Source organism: Euphorbia lathyris, chromosome 1, assembly GCF_963576675.1.
Source record: "Euphorbia lathyris chromosome 1, ddEupLath1.1, whole genome shotgun sequence".
Taxonomy (NCBI): domain Eukaryota; kingdom Viridiplantae; phylum Streptophyta; class Magnoliopsida; order Malpighiales; family Euphorbiaceae; genus Euphorbia; species Euphorbia lathyris.
Genome location: NC_088910.1, coordinates 37583094 through 37592630, shown reverse-complemented (window position 1 = coordinate 37592630; position 9537 = coordinate 37583094).

Below are 9537 nucleotides of genomic sequence, written 5' to 3'. Positions count from 1 at the left end.
AATCATAAACGTCAGACTGCATTGTCTCCTAAGTCAACCATCGGTACGCGAGGCGTGTTTCAGGCTACGCAAGGCATAAATGGTGTATTTCAAGCAATAAAACGCCAGGAGCTCGAACACGCGCGGCGTATATCGCTATACGCGGGGCGTGGTTGAGACAACAAGACCCGGATTAAGTCCACATGCAGGAAATTATTGAAGGAATGGGTCATTATGATCATTTTGCTCCATACTTTGCTCCATGCTTGTAGGAATGGGAAATATGCACAAAATCATGTTGCTCCATGCTTGTATCTTGTGGAATTATGATTTTGCCCCTAGCTTGATGTGTATAAATAAGAGTGACTAGCACTCATTTGATACACCCTTTTGATATACAACTTTTTGTACAAATTAAGTTCTTGTTATATAGTTTGAGATTTCATTTTATTTTAGCAAAACTCTATCACCTTTCGGGCTTGTTCGTTGATTCCGGCATTCCGTCAAAGTTCCGTTCCTTCTCCGTTCACCAAGCTCGAAAGCTCCACCTCCAAGTCCTAAGAGACGGCCTTGAGTCCGGTTAGCTAGTTCTGAGGGTGGATTCTTCCCTTTTTACTTGCTAATTAACTTGTACTCTTCCTATGTACTAGGCTTGGTTGTATTTCATATTTACATTCTACATATTTATAATTCATGATTCATAATCTTCTTCTCTATATATGTGTTGATGTTTGTTACTTGTTTTGATACTCGTAATTGATTATTGTGTAGGAGAACGCGATTTCCGACGCCATTCGGGCTATCTTTAGGGATTCATATAAGTGTTGCCTTACCGGAAGTGACGCTCCGGAAATCGTAGGAATTGACAAGCCACGGAACTTACGGGCCCTAACTTCTGGTCCCAAGCATTAGACACGCCTTGACTAGGAACCACGTAGTCTAAGTACTTCACGGGTCGGTCACACTACACGTAGTCGTCATTGCAAGAATAAATCATTAACCATATATATACTAGGAGTCGTTGTTTATCATATTTATAACTTATCGCCATCCATATCATTTCGGAGAGTTTTGTTACATAAAATTGTCTCACCAATAGTTAGGAGTAGTTTGTAGTTGGTTCCCATATCAACCCCAAAGTATTCACCGCTTAAATAACGTATAAAACCGAGTCGTTTAATACTTGCAATTATAAATCCCGTGGATTCGATACCCGGTCTTAACCGGATTATTACTTGATATGACGGGGTACAGTTGCCCCTAAGTAGTGACGTCTAGTAAAGATAGAGCATTTAGAAAGATCACATCCATAGTCATAACGCACTTATCGTAATATACATTTTGTCATAGAAAACACTACACTAGACGGCACGTTATCAAGTTTTTGGCACCGTTGCCGGGGATTTATAATTTCTTGCAATATTAGACAAAAACGTTTTATTGTTAGTTTAAGCATTCTTTTTGTATAAATTGTTTATATTGACTTCTTTTGAGCATTCGTAAATATTATTCTCTTTTTGTGAATAATTTATTTTGTTGTTAGTAATGATCTTTTTCATGGTATGATGCCTTATAGTCGTCATTTGTGGGACGACCACAAGGATGATGGATGTTCACACCAACAATCAATTTCGCAACTCGATGTGGTACTCTCTATGCTTAAAGATATTCATGTGAGATTATCTAACACTGAGGCATTTTGTAGGGATTTGGGAAATCAAATCGCTAGATTGAAGTCTCGTATCGATTCAACCGCGGACGAATCAATTAGAGACGCCAATCTGGTTGGTCAAAATGTAAAGCTCGAGTTAATTGAGCCTTCTCAAGAAGACTCTCCAAATACCGAAGGTTGTCTCAACTGCGAGGAGCCGGAGATCCTAATCGATGCACCGGTTGCGTGTGAACCCATGGAAAAGAATCCAAAACTAGAAGAGTTTGAGGTTTATTCTAACTCGGAATATTTCACTCTTTTTGAACTGCCAAAAGAGTCAAAAAGGGAGCAAACTAAACTCTTCAATAATTTCTTTAAATATAGCTTTTGGTTTTCGTTAAATTTCTTTGAAACTAACAACCCGTTTTGTAGGTACGGATTGTTTATTCAAGAATTTGCATTTCTAACGCGAATGGAAGCATACACCTAAGAGAAAATTCTAAGTCGAGCTCACCGACTATAAAGTAGCGCTTCTTGGGAGGCAACCCAAGCTCGAATAAAGTTTAATTTTATGTCTTTAATTTACTTTTAAGTTTTTACATTTAAGTTATTATTGTGTGCTTGATTATTTTTTCTTACATTTTATTAGGTGTTCGTGTAATTTTGTGTCAATTCGGTGGGACGATCTGGAAGAGAATCGTAAGTATTGACGTTGGCAAAAATAAAACAAAAATGGAAAAAATGAAAAAATTATTTTTTTTATTTTTATTTTTTTATATATAATATATTTATGTTGCTTTTATAAAATTAAAAAAAAGGGTGCTGCTGGCCGCAGCTCCAGGAGCTGCGGCACGCGGGGCGCGCGCAAGCGCTGCCACAGCTCCAGGAGCTGCGGCAGCAGCGCTGGGCACCGCCGCTGTGCGACGCCCGCCGGCCGCAACGAGTTGAAATTTCTAGTTTTTTTCTTAATAAAAAAACAAAAATATATATATATAAATTAATAAATCAATAAAAATATTTACATGAATAATCTTACACCCAATTTAAATTTTAAATTTCATATTTTAAATAAATGCCAACCGAGTTCGAGAGTTGATGCCTCGAACACTTCACACGTCATTACTATCGGGAGCGGAACATGTCATATCCACCACCATCGGAAGATGTTTGAGGGAGTCTTCTCTACCTTACTCTTTTTCTTTACACTTTGTGCTTCAAATTTATTTCGCAATGTTGGAACTTATTGCGTTTTTAAGTGTGAGGAGGGATAGGGTAGATAACCCTCTATCTTTCAATTTAAATTCTATCTTTCTTTTTGTTTTTGTTTTTTTTTTCTTTTGCGACGTCCTGGGAATAGACGTCATTTTAATAACGCGGAGGGCCGTGCAACCCCGCACCTTCAGTTTGTTTTGCACTAACAAAAACAAAAATAAAAATAAAAATCAAATAAACAATAAAATAATTAAACTAATTTATTGATCCCTAAAATTCTTCCGACACACTACCCCCCTCGGAAATCAATTAAATGTTTCGTTATTTGTCCTTAAATAAAAAGACGTCGACACAAAGGATCAGTTTTAGTAAGAAATTTTAGTCTTAATTTTGAAGTTCTAGAATTTATGCAAAGCTTAGATGATACTAAACAAAAACATTGTGTCCTAACCCACATGTCATCTCCATAATGAAACTTAAAAAGGCAATAAAAACGGGATGTTTGAAAATTTAGCGAAGACTCGATAGTACAAAATTTAACCCGAATCTTTGTGAGATATTTTTGAGCCTAAAAGAGTTCGTACGAGAACTCTATGTCCTTCACAATTTTTTGAGAGCTTTGACTTCACTCGAATCATAGAGTTTGCACCTAATACCGGGTTTAGTACACTTATTTTGGTTAAAATGGCAATAGATGATAAAACGAATCCACTTAGTCTAATCCTTTTCTTAAATTATTTTTCTCGTTTTCATTAACCTCTAGGAAACCCCCTCGAGCCTATTAACCAACTTTTTGTTGTTAACACCCTATTTAACATTTAACCCTTTTTCCTCTAGATTAAATACCAATAAAATCAAGTCGCACCCGAAATAAGCCAAATGCCTTGACAAGTAAGCACCAAAAGCTTTCGAAACCGTTTTTGTGGCTCTAAAATGAAAAAGAAAAATACAATAAAGAGCAAAAAGGCATTCTCAAGCTCTACCCGAGCAATTTCGAGTTATATCTTATGAACTCACCGAGGCCAAAATGAAAATGCGGTACGATCACTAAATTGGTATTTAAACTCGAGTTTCTAAAAACTAACTGCTAAAAAGCCACCCACATTACAACCCCCCTCCGGGTTCATTTTTAATATTGCATAAACCATAACATAGGAGGAAAAACCCGGATGAAAATGCAAACTCAAAGTGACTTCGAGTAAGTGCAAAGAAGAGTGCTAAAACACCGATCCACCAAAATTTGAGCGAAAGAGTGAAATCCCTTGGTGAGGTACTATCGGGTTCTCAAAAGATAATCAACCCCCGTTAATATTGCCTATTAACTTTGATCATGGAGGTTTCAAACAAGTTTTGGTCACTCGTTTGTTTGCGTAGGTACTTACCGAAAACTTTGCATAAAACTTTAACTTTGAAATCATGCACTTGGTAAAACCAACCGACGGTTTGTTTCTTAATAGCCTCAATCCCTTGTCTTTTGATTTCTTTTACTTGAGGACAAGTAAAACTTTAAAGTCTGAGGAGGTTTGATAGGGGTATTCTACCCCTATCTTTTAGCGTGATTTACGGGTTAATTTTGGATGAAATAAATAAGTTTAATTACAAAAATAGAGTGTTTTAATAAAATAACAAAATAAAAATAAATTCCGTACTTTCGGTTAATTTTTTTTTATGTTTGATTATTATTAGAAAATAAAACGTCAAGCTAACTCGGCTCTCGAGAATTGTATTTCAGGTATGAGCAAGGAGTGGAAATCTACCAAAATATGCGGGACGTATCACTCCTCACGCGGGGCGTGGAACACTTAGTCAGAAATAATTGCCTTATCCGCAGACTCCACGTGGGATCCAACCATTGATACGCGGGGCGTACCCCAATCTACGCGGGGCGTAGATGCAATGATGAGCCCAATCATAAACGTCAGACTGCATTGTCTCCTAAGTCAACCATCGATACGCGAGGCGTGTTTCAGGCTACACAAGGCATAAATGGTGTATTTCAAGCAATAAAACGCCAGGAGCTCGAACACGCGCGGCGTATATCACTATACGCGGGGCGTGGTTGAGACAACAAGACCCGGATTAAGTCCACATGCAGGAAATTATTGAAGGAATGGGTCATTATGATCATGTTGCTCCATGCTTGTAGGAATGGGAAATATGCACAAAATCATGTTGCTCTATGCTTGTATCTTGTGGAATTATGATTTTGCCCCTAGCTTGATGTGTATAAATAAGAGTGACTAGCACTCATTTGATACACCCTTTTGATATACAACTTTTTGTATAAATTAAGTTCTTGTTATATAGTTTGAGATTTCATTTTATTTTAGCAAAACTCTATCACCTTTCGGGCTTGTTCGCTGATTACGGCATTCCGTCAAAGTTCCGTTCCTTCTCCGTTCACCAAGCTCGAAAGCTCCACCTCCAAGTCCTAAGAGACGGCCTTGAGTCCGGTTAGCTAGTTCCGAGGGTGGATTCTTCCCTTTTTACTTGCTAATTAACTTGTACTCTTCCTATGTACTAGGCTTGGTTGTATTTCATATTTACATTCTACATATTTATAATTCATGATTCATAATCTTCTTCTCTATATATGTGTTGATGTTTGTTACTTGTTTTGATACTCGTAATTGATTATTATGTAGGAGAACGCGATTTCCGACGCCATTCGGGCTATCTTTAGGGATTCATATAGGTGTTGCCTTACCGGAAGTGACGCTCCGGAAACCGTAGGAATTGACAAGCCACGGAACTTACGGGCCCTAACTTCTGGTCCCAAGCATTAGACACGCCTTGACTAGGAACCACGTAGTCTAAGTACTTCACGGGTCGGTCACACTACACGTAGTCGTCATTGCAAGAATAAATCATTAACCATATATATACTAGGAGTCGTTGTTTATCATATTTATAACTTATCGCCATCCATATCATTTCGGAGAGTTTTGTTACATAAAATTGTCTCACCAATAGTTAGGAGTAGTTTGTAGTTGGTTCCCATATCAACCCCAAAGTATTCACCGCTTAAATAACGTATAAAACCGAGTCGTTTAATACTTGCAATTATAAATCCCGTGGATTCGATACCCGGTCTTAACCGGATTATTACTTGATACGAGGGGGTACACTTGCCCCTAAGTAGTGACATCTAGTAAAGATAGAGCATTTAGAAAGATCACATCCATAGTCGTAACGCACTTATCGTAATATACATTTTGTCATAGAAAACACTACACTAGACGGCACGCATCTGTCGCCACACGCATTGTTTCAGATAACCAGTTCAGATTCATCTCTAGTAGAAGCATTCATCATTGCATTGTTGCGGCCTCGGAAGGGGTAAATATGCTAAACAAGAATTCCTTTGGCGGAAATATGGCTTTGAAGATTGATATCAGGAAAGCTTTTGACACCATTGACTGGAAATTTCTCCTGGATGTTCTTGAATCTTTTGGGTTTTCTTTGCATTTTAGAAGCTGGATTTTGGAAGTTCTTCGGTATGCTCGTATGTCAATTGCTTTTAGAGGGGGTAGCAAGGGTTATTTTAGCTGCTCATGTGGGGTTCGGCAAGGGGATCCGCTTTCTCCAATTCTATTTGGTATTGCAGAGGACTCCTTCAGTCGTTGGTTGGACAAGTTGGTGGATGAAGGCAAGTTTCAACCCATGGTTTATCACAACTCTACTCCCTTTCCTTCTCACCTCCTATATGCAGATGATATGTTAATTTTTGGCAGGGCTACTCTCAAAATATGAAATGTGTAAAGGATCTCTTCAACTTTTATGCAGCCATATCGGGTCAGACGGTTAACTGGGATAAATCCGCAATTTATTTTGGAAACAGTATCAACATTCAGCGTAGGAATCGGCTCACTGATATTCTGGGTATTCGTGTTGCTCGGCTACCGTTTAATTATCTTGGGGTACCAATTTTTTAGGGGGCGCCAAAGGCTCGTCATTTACAACCGCTTATGGACCGGTTCCTTGCTAAATTTAGTCTCTGGAAGGGGTAGTCTCTCTCTTTAGCTGGTAGGCTAACTCTGATAAAAATCTGCTTTAACGAGTGCTCTCATACATTCACTTATGATTTACAAGTGGCCAGCCTCTCTCACTACAAAGATTGCTAAAGCTCCCAGAAACTTCCTTTGGACTGGGGACAAGGACCAGAGAAAGCTCCTTACTGTCAAATGGAAGAAGTGTTGTCAATTGTATGAATTTGGGGGGCTTGGAATCAAGGATATTGGACTGTTCAACAACTCTCTTCTTGGTAAATTCAGCTGGGATTTGATTCAAAAAAATGGATATATCCCTTCTTTGCTGCGAAATCGTTTCCTTTATCAATCTGGTATGCCTAAGCGCTATATTTCAAATTCTTCGATTTGGACCTCTGTTCGACCAATTTATGATCAGATCAGTTTGGAAATGACCTGGTGGTTTGGAGACAATTCTGAACTAAATTTCTGGACTGACTCCTGGATTGCACCGACAGTTGCAAATCAGCTCGGCATACCGAAAAATATACAGCGCAAGCTTTATGACCCGCTTCACTCCTTTCGAGCTGATGAATCCTGGACTAATTTGCATCGACTACCTGATCTTGTCCAATTGAACATTCAAAGGGTTTCTGGAAGTTGGGACGGAACAGACACGTGTGTGTGGAAACCGGCTTTGTCAGGTATGTATACTGCTAAAGGTTTCTATAGCTCCTTCTGCAACAACACTCCGGTTGAGTGGAACAAATTCCTTTAGAATGCCTTTGTGCCGTCTAGGCGGTCTGTCACCTGCTGGCTTGTGATTCATAGGAAAATTGCGGTACAAACCAATTTACAGGTATGTGGTTTTTCTCTTGCCTCGAGATGTGAACTGTGTAAATGCCATATTGAATCAATTGATCATCTTTTCGTCACGTGCCCTGTGTCGAATAGTCTTTGAAATGTGGTCTTCTCTGTATTCGGCATACACCGTAGTAGTATATTGACATTTGGGAATCTTTTTCGGGAGATTAGAGCTGTCCGTTTGCATATTTCTATAAGAAAATGGTGGAATTTGACTGCTATAAATGCTGTTTGGTACATTTGGTACATCAGGAATTTGGCTATTTTTGAAAATGATCTCCCTTCAATCCAATTCCTTTAGAATCGGCTTCACTTTTACATTCAGGAACCAAAATGGATTGTCAATTTGCCGAGCCGTGCTAGGCCTCCGCCGGACCCTATCATTGTTCGCTGGTGTCCGCCGTCGACGGGTTGTATAAAAGTGAATACCGATGGCGCGGCGGACGGTGCGCCTGGTATCGCCGGAGCTGGTGGGATTTTCAGAAATTCTCGAGGTTTTGTTATTGGCTGCTATGCTACTAACCTCTCTAGTTCCTATGCGTACATTGCCGAGCTGACTGCCATTATTTTCGCAGTAGAATCTGCCTGGGAATGGGGGTGGCACAATCTTTGGATTGAATCGGATTCTGCTTATGCGGTTGATTTGCTAAACAGAAAGTCTACCATGGCTCCCTAGAAAATTAGACAAGACTGACTTTAGTGTTTGGCTAGATTCACGAATATGAATTGCAGAATCACTCATATCTATCGGGAGGGCAATCAGGCGGCGGATCAACTTGCCCGCTTTGACAAAACAGCTTCTGCTCTTACATGGTGGCACTCAGCTCCTCATTTTTGCCAATCGTTTGTTTTTGACGACCTTTGTAATGTGGTACATGTTCGTTTTCCTTAAATTTTCTGCTTTGAACCTTCTTTTTTCTTTCCTCCCTTTGTAATTTTCCTTTTTTTATTAATAATATTTCAGGTTGATTTGGTGTGTTAGGGGTGCCATCCTAGTTGGGATGTCTAGCTACTTAATCGCGTCCCAATCTTTCATGAAAAAAAGAATAGATAAAATTTTGTCTTAAAATTATTAGATAATATTAATCCAAAAAGAAAAAACGAACATAATAACTGCGTTTATAATCTAAAATTACAAAAAAAAAATAATTAGAGTTACAAAATACTTGCAACCTTCTATTTGGAACGTAAATAAGCGGAATGAAAAGTTAAGGCCTATAGTAGACAGTTTCCTTAAGATAAAATTTTCCCGCTACAGAACAATCGTCTCTCAGGATACAGCAGCGAACTTGATCGAACTCTACCGTGTGTATAGAATTACCATCGAAACAAAGAAATAATAGAAGATAATGAGGAAAAATTATGTAAATATTTTTTTTAGAACTTAATTCTATTTATTCTACATATTTTTATGAAGAAGATCAAGTTTATTATATATACATAATGAAAGAGTAGAAAAAATGTGATTTTCTATTTGTTAATGCTTGTTTAATAAATAAGGGATATTCCTTTAATTAAAAAGACACTCAATTAATTATGAAGGACATCATTCAAAGTCAAATAACAATTATACATCTTGAGAGGCAAGTAAAAGAACATTCACTTACAAAAAAAAAATTCTTTTTAATAACAAGAATCTGAAAAGAATGAAGAATTGAATGGCCTTTAATTGAATAAGGAAAAGGATAAGATTGATAATTGGAATAAACAAATTACCTAACTTGCTCTATTTTCCTCTTATGTATTAAGGACAACTTAACGGGATTTTATAGGAGGGTCTTGGCTCTCCAACTCACTAAAAGGACCCTCCATACACCAATTGACATCTGTATTATTTATTCTAAGTCAACAGATAAGAAAAAC